Here is a 16,935-nt window from a genome sequence, read left to right on the forward strand (position 1 = left end):
CACACCTGACCTTTGGGGGGGCGGTGGTCTGCCCTTAGTTTATCATCCTTGTACACCAGTATGAATTTCTGCCACCCTCTCAGGATGCTTCCAGATGGGAGTTTATTGTGGGATCAGAACACCTCATCCATGTGGGCACCTATGGGCAGATCTGCGCCATACATTCAAAGCACACCCAGCGCACATTTAAACCAAACAATTTACCCTAAAGAATCGTGGGAACTGTTGTTGCCCCCTCACAGAGCTCCAGGTCTCAACACACTTACCAAACTGCAGTTCCCAGGATTCCTTAGGGGAAGTAATGTGTCCAAAATATGCATTGAATGTGCTTTAAATGTATGGTTCAGATCTGCCCTATGTCGTTGGCATCAAAATGCAAGTCTGTATTCAGCTACCCTTTATTCTGGGTTTAAGTTTTTAAAAGAACAAACAAAACTGTTGCCAACTAACCATTTGCAATATCTCAATGACTTGCTTGCAATATAAAGGCCCAGTCTGGAAGTACCCTCGGTCCACTTCCATTTGATGCCTATAAAAGCTCCAAGCTGCAGCAAGCCAGTGGCTGAAATCTTGGGATGTTGAGAGGTGGACATTATGTTTAGCATTAGACTAGTGGGTGTTCCAATCCGGGCTAGGATGCTGCAGGACATTCCCAAATTGGTTTTTGCAGCTGCTGCTGCTTTATAGAAATGTATGCTCCATCACGAGTGGAGAAGCCTTTGTAGAAGTTAGAAACCAGGGAAATTGTAGACAGGACACCATTTATTCAGTAATCATCCTGAATGGTTTGTAGGGAGTTAGATCAAAGCAAGTCTTTACCCACACTATCCAGCACATTTTCCAGTCATTTTCCTTATCACAAAAGTCTGTTCTTTTTGGGAAGCAGGTGACCTTCCAATCAAGTTATGATTCTGCATTTTGAATTTGCCAGAGTGTGGCTGAATCCCACCCGAAAATAGTGACAGCCTGGAAGCACCAAAATGTCAAAAGAAGGGGAAAAAATAATACTGTTTTGAGTTTCCAAAATGTCATGGAAACAGGGAATTGTGTTGTTCTGTTATAATGATATTTAGGTGAATTGACAGAATTAGAAGAGAGCGCAAAAGCTGAGGTGGTGTACAAATGTCTACTGAAAATTATCACAGGCTGATAAATAATTTAGAAATTTGTTGATTTGGTTTCTCTCTTAGGAAAAAGTTACAAGTTGACAATGTGTTAGTATGCTTGTCAGTCATACATATTACAATTTGAATTGTTTTTAATAAGGCAGAAGCCTATGTAACAGCAGGAATGGGGGATTGGTGGCCCTCATCCCTGACTATTGGCTATGCTAGCTGGGGCTAATGGGAGCTGGAGTCCAACATAAGAAGAGCCCTGCTGGATCGGACCAAAGACCCATTTAGGCCAGCATCCTGTTCTCACAATGGCCAACCAGATGCCCATGGGAATCCTGCAGGCAGGCCCTGAGTCCAGCAGTCCTCTCCTCACTTGTGATTCTCAGCAACTGATATTCACTGTCTCTAACAGTGGAACTGACAGGCCTCACCTCCATGGGTTTGTGTAAACCTCTTTTAAAAGCTACCCAAGTTGGTGATAATCATTACATCTTGTGACAGTGGATTCCATAGTTTGTCTATGTGCTGTGCGAAGAAGTACTATTCTTTTGCCTGCTGAATCTTCCAAGATTCAGCTTCACTTGATGCATTATGAAAGATAATTGGCTCACTGGATGTCCACTTTCTCAACATCACACACAATTCTGTACACCTCTATCATGTCTCACTGCACTTCCTTCTGAACTAAAATGTCCCCAATATTGTGTGACCTTTCCTCATAGGGGACTTCAGCCAACACCTTGATCATTGTAGTTGCCCTTTCGGAACTGTCTTCAGCTCTACAATGACCTTTTTGAGGTGAGGCAACCACAACTGAACACAGTATTCCAAGTGTCCCTGGTATTTTTGTATATTTGTATAAATGTCATTATGATACTGGCATTTTTATTATCAATCCCTTTCCTATCCCTAACATGGAATTCACCTTTTTCACAGTTGCCACTCACTGGGTCGACACCTTCATCAGCTATCCATTATGGCCCAAAGGTCACATTCCTGGCAATATCAGACCTTGTTAACTTATATGTGAAATTAGGGTGTAATGGCTTGGGTTTTTTTAATGCCTCAATATGATGCTTACGTTGCTTTGCCTTTCTACTGCCCATTCACCCAGTTTGGAGAGAACCTTTTGGAGCTCCTTACAATGACTTTTTGTTTAGATCCTCCGGAACAATTTGGTATCATCAGCAAACTTGGCTACATTACTGCTCACAGGTTCCAATATTGATCCTCAGGGAACTCCCTCCAGGTAATTCCTTTTTCCTAGCATGGAATTTGCTTTCCCCCCACAGCTCCTTCAGACTGAGAGGGCATTTTCTATTAGCTGTCTACCATGGCCCCACAATCTCTTATCTGGTGTGAAGATTTTCTGCTGTAGTGTGCATCACTTTAGGATGAAGCTCTCAGTTCTTCCTTATGAAAGTCTTCACCGTCTACCTGGATTTTCACTACTCTGAATAATTTGGTGTTATCCTAAAACTTGGGCCTTTCACTGGCTCCCTCCTAACTCCAATTCATTTATGAGAAAGTTAAACAGCACTGGTTCCAGTACAGATCCTTGGGAGAACCCATTTCGGCATGCCATCTTTCTCTGTTTTTGTTGAACCAGTTTCTAATCTGTAAGAGGGTCTGTCCTCTCATCCCATGGCTGCAAAGTTTAGTCACAAGCCTTTGATGAGAGACTGTCAAATGTATTTTAGATGGCCAAATTTTTTTATTATAAATTATTTGACAGTCTTATATTTCAGAGGGCATGTGGATGAATTATCTAATAGGTGCACTATGGCACAATCCACACAAAATTATCTCAAGTGAAGTGCCAGCTGGAGAGCACAGTGCATTTTTCCATGGGTGAAACATTGTGGTTTGAGTGCTAGATGAGCATAATTTCCCTGCTACTGAAAGAGGAGGTTTGCTTTGGCCACAACAAGTGAGTAAGGGCTGTGAATTTATTGCACTCAAAATTATCCTTGAGGAAACTAAAACGCTACCACATATTTTCCTGCTACAAAGTAACAGAGTTTGGGTTCTACAAGAGAGGGAAAACCATTGGATTTTTTAAAAATTCCTTGGAGATGATTCAGGAACACTCAGAGAGCCATTTTACTCGGCCACTGAATTTGAGCCCGATTCTACTCCCCTTCTGCAGTCTCAGTTCTTGCAGTCCCAATTGGCATCCCTTGTAGACTTGGTTAACAAATGCCCACTTTTTGGGTACCGAATATGTGAACATCCACTTGGAAACAATAGAAATAGTTTTCCAAGTCGCTTTGTCCTAGGAGAGGACAAGGGAGTATGATTTTTCATTTTCTATCTTTGGAAGGTGTGCTGTTCTGTTTTCCTCCTCGACTTTGACTGGCTACACCCTTCATAGCACTGCCTCCTTCTTATTCCCAGCACAAAGCACACTGCCCCTATTCTTCTGGCCTTTGTAGCCATATGGCAAATCCATGTAGACACAGCCAACATCCATTTATTCAGGCACATAATGTCCCGCAACAGGGAACAATTGGAACTTTGTTTGCTTCTATTATTGATGCGAATGGGCGAGAGAGAGAGAGAGAGGGAGGAATCATTTAACTATAAGAGATATCCAGCTAATTATGAGCCATATGTGCCTTTAGTGTCAAAGCAATCCTATGAAGTTCATTTTATACCTAGACCACTTTATTAGGTGCCGAAGACAGATGTCCCCCAAAAGTGCATGCATTAGAGGAAACTTGTGTAGCGGAGATCTTGAAATATTTAACTGAGGCTTCTTCATCTGTCAGGGGACTTTAAAGTGCCATTTGTCACAAGGATGTGGATGTGTGCATTACACACTGATTAGATTTAGAAGCTTCGCATTTTGGGGATGGCAGAGTTTTAGTTTACAAGGAATATTACAGGATCAAGCATTTTCTATATAGGATTCATGTGACAATAGAAGAACGGGACCAATTAGAATAATATTAACCTCTGGAGTTAATGAGAACTAGAAATTCTCTTTGTCTTTGGTCATTCTTCCAAGAACAGAGGTTACAATGTTCCTTTTGAAACATTTTCCTCCTGTCCAGCAGCCAGAAAGTGAATTTAGCATGTTGAAATCCTCCTTCCTTGGAATGGAAGGAGTGTCCTTAAGCGATAATCCTACAGCACTTTCCCAAAGGGTTAGGCACACTGCAGGGAAATTAAGGGAAAGCTGGCTAGTGGGAAAATCTTCATTCATTTTTCTATTGATGTGGCTGTCAGACTCATCCCTCGCCAAATGTTCAGATGGAAACCGCTCTTTGCCTCCTCAGACCCAGCTAGAGAACATTTATTGGTGACTGCAACTCCTGTGTATAAATTAAACAATATCAGCTTGACTAAATTGCCATTTTAAAAATCATTTCCTTGTGTCCCTCCTTTAATGAATGCTTCTGTCACTGAAAGAAACCATTATCTCTCCAGTTATAGGTAATATTTGAGGGGTAGCTCATGAACAGACTCACGTTATTGTCGTCTCTCCTTGGGTATATTTTAAAAATAATAATCTTTGTGCAATTCCTTATTTCATTGATATCAGTTAATTTAAGAGATGTACACAGATGGGTTTTTTTAAAACATTGTTCCCCACCTTACAGAGAACAGCTCCTATTAAAGTCCAGCTAAAAATTCCCCTTCTTAATTTGTACAGCAAGAAGAAAGAGGTTAATAATACTAGTTCTTTTATGCAAACCTTGTTTTCAGCCACTTGCCTTAATTCCTTATAGGTCTCTTCACACCAGTATTTGTTATTTAGCAGAGAAATAATTTAGGATGAGACAAGGGGTAAATGTTGGGAATATCTTTGTTTTCTTTTTAAAATCCATCCATCTTTTGTCACAATGTATTCGGTGTAAATAACAACAATCGTGCATATTCATCACCCCTCATTCCTTCTCCCGTTTCCTAAATATACCTTCCTCAATTGTTGTTAAGGGAGTGAGTTCATAGCAAGTGTGTTGTATTTTTGGGTGGGGGAAGGACAGACTGCTGTATATGTTATGCTACTTAATCAAAAGCCTTGCAAAGAGCCCATCTGGAGCCTCTTTGGAAACTGAATTGATTATGGGGAGGAAAATAGATATGGTGGGACACTTCTGCCAATATATACGGAACTAATCAGGTTACTGCAGCTGGGTGGCCAGCTCATAATAAAATAAACCCCATTTTGATTCAGCCCGACAACACAATGCAGAATTCACTCTACAGCTGTCTCTCCTGAAGTCTTGATTCCCCAAAGCCATTCCATAGAAACCCTGCCTGCCTTCCATCTACAGAATTTTTTTTAAAAAATTCAACAGGACAAGGTATTTGGTCTTCCCTACTCCTCTAATAGTGGGTGAATGAATATATCCTGAGGCAGGTATGCTTCTGCCAGGTAAATAAAACTGCAGCCAGGCACTGGCACAGGACAGAGTTCTGTTATTGCTGAAGCGATGTAGACTCTGTGGCCCTGAACCCTGCTTGTATGAGGGACCTCCTTCCTTGAAACCCTCATTTTCCAAGGCCCAGTTTGAAGTACTGCAAAACTCTATCTAGGGTTGCCTTGAAGGACAATTCAAAGGATTCCAAAGGTTAAGAATGTGGAAGCTATCTGGAATTTGGAGACTGGAGCACACTACTTTTGGCTTCCATCATTTACACTGGCTACCAAGTTCATCTTAAAGTGCTGGTTTTAACATTTAAAATCCTAAACAGCTCTCTCTGTGTGTGTGTCATCTGTTCCCTTGTGAACCCTGCCCACCAGTTAAGATAATAATAATGATTTATTATTTATACCCCGCCCATCTGACTGGGCTTCCCCAGCCACTCTGGGTGGCTTCCAACAAAAGATTAAAAATACATTAAAACATCAGTCATTAAAAACTTCCCTAAACAGGGCTGCCTTCAGATGTCTTCTAAACGTCAGATAGTTGTTGTTCTCTTTGACATCTGGTGGGAGGGCATTCCACAGGGACGGCACCACTACCGAGAAGACCCTCTGCCTGGTTCACTGTAACTTCGCTTCTTGCAGTGAGGGAGCCGCCAGAAGGCCCTCGGTGCTGGACCTCAGTGTCCAGGCTGAACGATGGGGGTGGAGACGCTCCTACAGGTATAATGGACCAAGGCCCTTTAGGGCTTTAAAGGTCAGCATTACATTGATCTAGATAATGTGGTTTCTGGGACAAAGTTCCTTGGCTCTTATGCCTCATAGCCATAGTATTATATTTATTGATGTTTGTAACAGCCCTCTGCCTGGTTCCCTGTAACCTCACTTCTCACAGCAAGGGAACCGCCAGAAGGCCCTCGAAGCTGGACCTCAGTGTCCAGGCTGAACGATGGGGGTGGAGACGCTCCTTCAGGTATACTGGGCCAAGGCCATTTAGGGCTGTAAGGGTCAGCACCAACACTTTGAATTGTGCTCGGAAATATACTGGCAGCCAATGTATGTCTTTCAGGACCAGTGCTGTATGGTCTTGGCAGCTGCTCCCAGTCACCAGTCTAGCTGCCGCATTCTGGATTAGTTGTAGTTTCCGGGTCACCTTCAAAGGTAGCCCCACGTAGAGCGCACGTAGATTGGCACATCTGTGCCTCTGATCATGGCCCCGCACTTAACTTGGTTTATGAATTATTTGTAAAGTAATTCTGATTTCAGTAGAACTTATTTCCAAGTAAATGTGTTAGGATTTCTTTCTTAATTATTTTATATCCAAAATAATTAGGGTGGGAGTTGGAAACAGAAAATAGTATCAGATTATTATATTATTTTTAGATGCCCACAGATACATGACTGTTAAACTCAGTAAAAGCAATACAACACTATGCCGGGGGGGGCGGGGGGGGAAGGATTACGGGGAAGTGGGCTGAGGGTGCCTGGGGGAAAAGAAGCCTTGAAATAATTTTCAGTGAAATTATATATTGGCTATAAAGGTCGAGGCTCAACATGAAAATGATTATAGGTTACACTGATATGGAGCATGCACTGGCAGTTGAAAGGGGAATACTGTGAAATGTCAAGAAAGCAGAGGAGTCTGTATTTATTTATTTGCTCACCCATTATCTCAGTCTTCAGAATATAATGGCCCGATCAAGAGATTGACCATTTCAGGAGAAGGGTGCCTTCATTTCTCTACGTGACTGTAGATTATTTCGGCTTCAGAAGACAAGAATGTCCCTTTAACATCTGACCTGGCCTTTATTTAAGAGAAGCACTTCACGGTTCAGGAAAGACAGACAATTTTCTAATTCCCAGCACTGCTGGAGACTGAGGCAGCAACTTCCAGACAGGACACCTGCTAACACTAGAGAAATGGCATTATTATGTCTACAAGTTTACAAATCTGAGGATCAGAAAGCTTTTGCTGCTGCTGCTATAACACAGGCCAAGGATGACGACTTCTTCAAAGTTTCAGAGGGGTTTCCCCCCGCCTCTTCTTCTTCTTCCAAGGAACGGCCCCTTTTCACTTCCAGTCTCAACAGATCGGTTTCCACATGAAAAAGTCAATAGTCAAAGAGCTTCCTAAGTTTCATTGGTGTGTAGCAGAAAGCGGATTAAGACTTGAGGCCTTTTTACTGGCAAGCCTCTAAGCAAATAAAGGTTCTCGCATTTTTTAAAAAAATTAAGAACATATAGGATAGTCCACCAAATGGGTGACACAGCAACTTGGAAGTATTTTAATAAGACTCTGGGTGCAATGCAGTTTTTAAAATGTTAGGTTGTGATGTGGCACTTTTATTTGTGGTAGCTGCTTTCAAGGACAATTTTTTTTTTGTAAGAACTGCACCCCAGTTCCAAACAGATTTGCTTGGAAGTTTCTTGTATTGCTTTTCAGTGGGATTAAGCCTGCCAGTCTGTGTAGGCAGTACTAAGCTAGATGGGACCACTGGACTGGCTCAGAATAAGGAAGCTTCCAATGTTCCTATGTTGGGATATTTCAAGCTTAAGATATGCCTGTACAACATAAGATCAGTAGGGACTAAGGACTGGTGACTTATTCAAGAGAAGGTGGGATTTGTAGCCAGGGTTTCTTAGCTCACAAGCCACTACAGTACAGCAGCAGATGAACCAGCTGGCAGTCAGGCAGCACTGGCAACATTAATACAGGAAAAAGCAATAGATCAAATGGTGTGATTCCCCCTCATTTCATGATGCTTACATTTAATATGCTGAAAGCAAAAGGTGCCAAACTTGCAAAAACACAGCCTAACATGCTGAACTTTAGAGCACAGGCTGAGGAGCTACAAAGCCATGCTAGTGGCTTGTGCATGCCAGTACCACACTCTGCCCTGTCTCCATGGAAAGGAAGTTTTGCTGCCCTGAGTGAGTTGTCCCCAGTCCTGCAGTGCCCTAGACTTCAGCTGCACACTGAACTTTTAAGACTTTCCCTTTTGCCCTGGGCTTAAAGATAGGCCTGCAAAATAAACTGCCTTGGGGCAAACACCACAGTCACAGAACAGAGATACAGACATGCTTAAAACTGCTTTAAAGCTTCCGGATGCACACATTTCACGTCATGTTGTAGTATTCTGGTTTAAGTCTCTGTGCCATTAAGATTCGCTCCCAACATTAAAAACAAACCATCTTGCCCAGGCTCATCTAACAAATCAGTGGATAGAGCTCAGCACGGATCTCACAGCCTTTCCTTGCCTAATTCAATCAGGTTGCCCTGTGCAAGTGTTCTAGAACAGCTATGGCTACAACCACTAACCAATTTACATTGTCCCATAACGTGTGCCCTGTGAAATGAGTGCATCTGCAATGCATTACATGCATGAGGCCTGGCTTGGGCAGCCAGCCCTGTCGCTCTATTCCAGAGGTCAGCAACCTTTTTCAGTTGTGGGCCGGTCCACCATCCTTCAGACCATGTGGTGGGCCAGACTATATTTTGAGGGGGGGAGAATGAATTCCTATGCCCCACAAATAACCTAGAGATGCATTTTAAATAAAAGCACACATTCTATTCATGTAAAAATACTAGGCAGGTCCCACAAATAACCCAGAGATGCATTTTTTAAAAAGGGCACATTCTATTCATGTAAAAACATGCCAATTCCCAGACCGTCTGCGGGCTGGATTTAGAAGGCAATTGGGCCGCATCTGGCCCCTGGGCCTTAGGTTGCCTACCCCTGCTCTACTCCATGGATTAGAGTTTGGCAGGCTTTATCTTAAGCCTTTATATCACTTTAAATTAAATGCAACTACAAAAAAGCAATGGAGCCCTGGGGATATCATCAAACGAAAGCTAGAGAAAGGCAGTCGTCTGTTTTTTGGAGTTTAAGATGGTCTGAAAGAGGGCATGGGCATAGCCAGGATTTGGGGAGGGGGCAAAACTGAAGTGACTTCTATTGTTTTACTTGATCTGGGGGAGGGCAGCTGCCCCCCTGCCCTCCCTTGGCTACACCCATGAAAGAGGGATTGCTGCTGTTGGTGCATATGCTCATCCCATGTTCACCTGTTGAAACATGTTTTTAGATGGTTCCACAAATGTGCAAAACTTGTTTGACCAGAAGCATCAGTGAGAGAAAAGAGAGGTCCATGGGAAACAAAGGCCCCAACCACTTCAGAAACTACTGTCATTCTCCATCCTAATGAATAAAGGAGGACCACTGAAGCACCTTACGCATCAATGTTCCTTCAGGAGAGGCCATTCTGGAGTGGAGACGCAGTGTGGGTGCTTAACCCCATGTCCACCTGCAACTTTTCAGCTCAGAATTGCATTCTCACAAGCTATCCCCACCGTGGTTCCAGTTCCCTGCTTGCCTTCAAAGCATCTGATAGGAATCTTATGGGAGTGATTTGGAGCAGAAAAAATGAGTTTGAAAGAGGCTGAAGCACCTTCCCCCAGCATTGTTTCTACATTTTTCAACAACTCCTCTCAAAGCAGCTTTTTATTTTAAGGGGGAGGGGAAGCCTTGGGATCTGTGATACAAATCTGCCTGTAATATATAGTTAACCTCTAAGTCTATCCCATTAGTTACCTTATGACTTATAGGGTGGACTAACCAGAGAATTCCTACCATGCTTCCCAAGGTATGTTCCAGTTCGGTGAATGAAAGAATGAATGAACTGGCTGCTTGGTTTTTTTAGCAGGCTAATAAATATTTTAATCCTATTTGCAATGTAATAAATGTAGAGGTATTTTTTAAGGGGGGCGTCTATTATGCTGTATGTTTAAGTCTGTCTACATGAATGTTATCACTTGCATCTCCAAGAAAGATGGAAGAGTTGAACAAATGTTTAGCTCATTATATGGAAATTATAAATAAAAATAAATGTATAAGAATTAAACGTGGTTAATATTCTCTCTCTCTCTCTCTCTCTCTCTCTCTCCTTCTCTCTCTCTCTCTCTCTCTCTCTCTCTCACACACACACACACACACACCCTAAATATGTTTTTTTAATTAAAATCATGCTTCAGTTGATCAACATTTTAACCATGGTCTTCTAGAAAATGAGAATCTAGTGCCATCCTCAACCATGGATGCATTGGTGTGAGCACAAGCAAGTCCTTTCTTCTTTCCCAGTTCTAATTCCCCATCTGTACAATGGAAAAAATCATGGTCTGCATTATAGATTTGCTGTGAAGGCAAAGGACAAACCTCTATCCACATATGTCTCACTGTGTTCTATAGGGTTTCTACACTCTGGTGAGCGTATTTAGGATTGCAGTTGACATCCAATATAAATGACAGGCAGCCCTGGATCTTCCCATGTAACCAAATGAGGTGCTGAGGTGGTAAAATGGGCAGTATAACAGACTATGAGTAGGGGAAGCACAGTTCTGAATGCTGCTCCACATTAAAAACACATTGCAGATAGTAAAGTTGACAAAGAACTAGAATATAACCTCTTCTCCCACTATGTTTGCAGGGAGCTTCTTTTATGTGAAGAAATATTCAAAAGCAAAGCATAGGAAGCTGACTCCTCCTGAGTCCGGCAATTGTTTGTCTAGCTTAATGTTGTCTAAAATAGGAGTGGGAAGCCTTTTCCGTACCATTGACCGATAGGAAAAGTCGATTTGGAGCTACAGCTGATAGCTGGTCAAGCCAAAGTGGGCCGTGTTTGCTGCACTGCAAGACTGCAGAATCCCCTCCCCACAACAGACAGTCTTTCTCTCTCTGCCATCTCTCGAATAGAATTAGGTTGTGAGCCTTGGGTTCCTCATTCCAGCTCTAAACTGGCTCAAGGGGTTGCAGGTCGGAGTTGTTCCCAGCCTTATCAAGGATTGACCCACCAGGGGCCTTTTGCATGCTGGTATGTGCAACAGTTACTGAATGAAAAGGCCTGAACGCATGCAGAAGGCCACTGGTTCAGTCCTCAGCATCTCCAGGTGAAGCTTGGGGAAACTTTGTTCTGCTACCTTGGTGAGCTGCTGCCAGCCAGGCCAGAGGAAGACATTCCTGAGCTACCTGGACCAGTGAAGTTGCTCCATATAAGGCACCTTTCTACAGCTTGGCTTGGGTGTTCTGTTATGCAAATGACCAGGCACTTCCTTACATATTCACCTCTGGTGACTGAACACTGGCCATAGAGGTGCATATTTCTACCAAGCCCCACATTCCCACAGCTGTATATGTGGAATATTCACACAATCTTTCCTCCCAAGGAAAATAAGGTGGTGGGAAGATGGTGCCGATGTAGCAGCTTCCCTCCAAAGAGGACTTTCTCCCATTATATAGCAGGTCTGGTAGGAACATCTGAGCATCTGGTGCTTCTCTACTACCTGCTTGAAGCTCTATGACATTGATGCCGAAATCCAGCATCACCCGAGCTCTGCAAGCGCAGCTTTCTCCCCATTTATACGCAGAGTGTTTGAGGCCCAGGACATTCGCCGGGAAACAAAAATGCTTGTTTACAAAGCTATTGTACTACCAACTTTACTATATGCTTGTGAAACATGGACTACTTATAAATGCCATCTCCAGCCCCTTGAAAGATTCTATCAACAGTGTCTCCGGGGGAAAAATACATATGACTTGGAAAGACAGGTGAACTAATGTCAGTGTACTGGAAGAAACAAAGATCACCAGTGTCAAAGCAATGATTTTTCAACATCAACTTCATTGGACTGGTCATGTTGTGCCGATGCCTGATGATCGTCTTCCAAAGGAACTACTCTATTCCCAACTTAAGAATGGAAAGCATATTGCCAGTGGACAACAAAAGAGGTTTAAAGTCGCTCTCAAGGCATATATTCAGAACTCTAGTATAAACACCGACAACTGGGAATCACTGGCCTGCGAGCACTCTGATTGGAGAACAGCCTTTACCAAAGGTGTCATGGACTTTGAAGAAGTACAAACTCAGGTTGAAAGGGAGAAACATGCTAAGAGGAAGGCATGCTTGGCAAATCCTCACCACAATTAACTCCCGGCGCAGAAACCTCTGTACCCACTGTGGAAGGACGTGTGGATCCAGAATTGGCCTCCAAAGTCACTTGCAGACACACTGTTAATACCATGTTCATGGAAGACAATCTTACTCGGCTGCGAGTGATTGCCAAAGACTCCTCACTTGGAGAGACCTCGTCTGTATCTGGCCGCTGAAGGTGTGGGCAGGCTCCTCTAGAAAGTCTTTGGGGAGATTATCTGTGGGGCCTGATCAGTTCTGTGATGCGTCAGCCCTCAAGCGAGGGACCTGCCATTCTGGAGCAGCTCTTCGGCTGGGGTCTCAACCACAGGCTATTCCTAGGTGGGTTTGGCGAGAGAGAAAGAGAGAAGAGAAGCAAGTCCCATGTGCAGATTTTAATCTAATCACTTCCCTGTCAAACTAATCCCTGCCTGACTCGGATAGGACTTAAGAAACGTGCCTGGAAACCCAAAAGCAAATCTCATTTGAATGAAGCACACACTCCGCAGCCCCCATCTGCAAAGAGCCGCAATTAAAGGCGAAAAGAGAGAGAGAAATTAGCATTTTCCGCGGCCATCTGGCATGAGGAGCAGGCGAGGGGGAACAAAAGGCGCTGGAGGCGGAGGGGAGAGGCGAGTGTGCCACGGCATTGACCTGCAAATGAGCCTTTGTCAGCGAATTAAAGCTTCCCGGACCCCCCGGGACACCCCAAAACAGGCACCATTACAAACCATCCGGACAAAAAACCACTCATCAAAACTGTCTGAGATGGGGATGGAGCTGGGCGGGGGCGGGGGGGGGGGACCGGCCGGCCGGCGGAGGAAATGGAGGGAGGGCAGGCCGGGATGAAATAGGCGCCCGAGACAGCGCACCACACCTCCGTAATAGGCGGCTAATAGCCGGGAGAGATGCGAGGAGGAGATGCAGCTTCTGCAGGGAACTTGCAGCGAGCGACAGCCTGAAGGCTTCGGGACCATCACCCGCCAAACCACTCGGGATTTGCGGTTTGAAAGCGGAAGATTTCATGGTGCAGATTTACCGCGACTATCACCATCACCCCAGTTCTCCTGCGGAGATCAAGAGCAGGGAGTTAGTGGTCTGCTAGATCCCGTCCCTTTCCCCGATGCTGCTCCTTCGGCTCCTGCCCTGATATTTCACAGAATCATAGAGCTGTTGAGTTGGAAGGGACCTCGAGGGTCATCTAGTCCAACCCCCTGCAATGCAGGAATCTCAGCTAAAGCATCCATGACAGGTGGCTCTGCTTAGAAACCTCCAAGGAAGGAGAGTCCACAGCCTTTCAAGAGACTCCATTGCACTGTCCAACAGCTCTTGCCGTCAGAAAGTTCTTCCTGATGTTTAGTCAGAATCTCCTTTCTTGAAACTCTCATAGCTCCACTGAGTCTCCTCTTTACCAGACTGAGGATACCCAACTCCTTCAACCGTTCTCATAAGGCTTGGTTTCCAGACCCTCCTCTGCACATGGTTCCAGCTTCTGGTGGGGCTTTCTTGGATCTGTTTCTTTTCACAAGAACAGGATCTGCAGGAGGAAAACAAGCAGCCCCCAAAAGGACCATCTTGAAAGAGCAAAAAGTTTTCCAGGGTCAGAGAGAAATCTAAAACGAACTGGTTGGCTGGCTGGCATCCAGGTGTCTTGGGAGACAATAGAAAAATGCTCCTGGTGTGTGTGTGTGTGTGTGTTTTAAGTCAAACTGCTGGAGAGTTACAATGCCTGCTCTGGCTGTAGAGACAGATACAACTGGAACAATAAGAAAATCGGGTTTCCTGGACCATTTTAATTGCCACCTCTTTCATTGTTAAAGTTAATACAGATTGTGCCAAAGTGAAAGCCAGTCTGCACCTACTTCAATTATCCCCCCTTCCTGTAACATAGACCACCACTAAACAGATTGACTTGGAAGCTAGTTAGACCCATAAGTTTCAACAACATCATTTGCTTCCAAACAAACCTGCAGTCCAAGCCTGTGCCTGCTTATTTGGGAACAAGTCCCGGCAAATTCATTGGGACTCTTGGATGCTGTCACACCACACTGCCAGGCTTCCATGGCTCTAGCAACCCAGTAAGTGCCCTCTTTAAAGAAGGGTCTTCAGAGTAGATTGTGAAATCTTTTTTTCTGGAGTGGGAAGATAGCAGACTGGTCTGGAAAGTCCCATCCTGGAAGAATCCATTTTAATGGGGGCACTGCCAACTTTCCCCCAACTACTGCTTCCTTAAAAGGCCAGAAATGTTTTGTTTTTATATGTGATTTCTGTAAACACAGCTGTGTGGTGTATCCTGTCCCCCCCCCCAACCGTCCATCCCACATCTAAGTGTACTGAAATATTGTATTATCACTCTCCACTTTTCCATCCATGTTTATTTATGTTTAACTGCATTTATATCTGGCTTTCCCCACAAGGAACTCAAGGCACTGTACATCGCTCTCCTGACCCCAGCCCATTTTATCCTCACCACAACCCTGTGCTGTAGGTAAGGCTAAGAGATAGTGAAGGCAGCCCTGTTTAGGGAAGCTTTTAATACCTGAAGGACTATTGCATTTTAATATTTTGTTGGAAGCCAGCCAGAGTGGCTGGGGTATAAATAATAAATTATTATTAATTATGATGACGACGATGAATGGTCCTAGGTCACACTGTGAGCTTCACAGCAATAACTTTAGAAGAAGACACTCAGTGGGGGTGGGGAGGTGAAATGGGGAGGGAGCAAAGGAAACAAAAAAAGTAAGACTGACTGCATGAATAGGAGCTGATCCATTGCAAGAAAACACAGGGTAGTCAAAGTTGCTGCAAGGTGAGTCTCAGCTTATTGTCACAGCATCTCCATGCCAGGAGAGGTGGCACCTGTTGCACTTCTACCTGTCATGCAGGAGATAAATGCATAGGAGTTCTGCTGACAGAGCTGACAACCCAAAGCAGCTACAACAATGAAATCTGCTGGTGAATAAATGACACAAGCATCTATGGGCCTGCCTTTCTCCAGCCTTACTTTGATGAATTTGCCTGACTGCACTGTCTACTGTAGCTAAATTATGTGCTGCAGCATAACTGGAAAATCTTAATAATAAAATGAAGCCTGCTAGACTTTGTTGGGGAAATAAGTATGTAACTGCATTTACAATGCAGTGGGGGGGAAGATCTAGTTTAGTTTCTCTAGCATATAATAACTCCTTCCCAAATCCCTTTAAGACTGTCTCTTAATTGCCTTGCAGAGAATCCCAAATGGGCTATAGCAGCAGGATCAAATGCAGACACCCTTAAGTAGGGAATGATCAGCAAATGAGGCAATGGATATTTATATAGATGTGTACTGAAGCACAGTGGAAGACAATTCAAGTTATCTGAGTAAAACAAAGAGAGCAGATATGTAAACATAAACTGCAGTCTAAAGTGTGAGACCCAGAAACAACAAAACAAACCTTTGTTTACACATTATAGTATCCTTAAGCCCCTCACACTGTATTTGTGCAAAAGTGTGAATGTTCTGCAAATTAGTTATTTTAAAAATAGGGATTTTCAAATGCAAGTCAAGCTGAACCCTGGCAGTGGATTCAGGGTTTCACCCAACCAGAATCCCAGTAAAAACGAAGTAGGACTCACTAGTAGATTTCAGCAGCATGTGTGAGGTCAATGGAATCCATCTTTCTCATTGCATAACACCTCCACATATGCCCAGTGAGGCCACTCTAGGCTGTGTTTAAGGATGTGCCAGACACAACATCAGGAAAAGCAATGCATAAAGGGGATCAGAGAACGATGTACTAGTCAAGAAACAAATCCCAATCATGCCTCTAGCCAACTGTCTCTTCAGTGGGGGAAACAACAGGTAATGAAATCAGTCATATCGGCCTCAGCAAATCGTCACATGGTCTCATCACACGTATACAAGCATGTGTCTATTTGACTATATGTGTTAGTATATACTATACATACATATGACCGACAGTCTATGCAACAAAGTGCAAGGCATATCAAAAAGGATATTTAATATACACCTAATGTTCTCCCAGAGATGCAAAATAATGATGGAGTGCTTGTTCTGAGTGCTAATACTCTTGTTTAAAGTCTGCTTAAAACATCTTGCTCTTTGGTGTGGAGATTGTAGTATTTACATACATATTTTATCATGTCTTTGATGAGACTGTGTGACAATTTGATGAGTCCAGCGTGTGACTGGTTTTATATTTCTTTAAAGTGAAGAAACCGTAGCTCCTGGTAAAGAGCCAACGAGCTATACACACATTGGAAACCATTTCTTGCCACATAAACTCATTTGTGTACTCTTCCACATATTATTTTCGCTCCCTGGTGGTTTAAGAATGGGTTCTCCAGAATCCACTGCATTACGGATCAGATACAGTACAGTTATTGTAGCAGATTTGGATGCAGGAAAATAACTTTCTGGGGTGAAGTTCAGTTGTTCTGCCCAATTTTATGCATGCTAATCAAGGCAGGTTTTACATTTGCATT

The sequence above is a fragment of the Podarcis gaigeae genome (genome assembly GCF_964106915.1).
Source record: "Podarcis gaigeae genome assembly, chromosome: 1".
Classification (NCBI taxonomy): Eukaryota; Metazoa; Chordata; class Lepidosauria; order Squamata; family Lacertidae; genus Podarcis; species Podarcis gaigeae.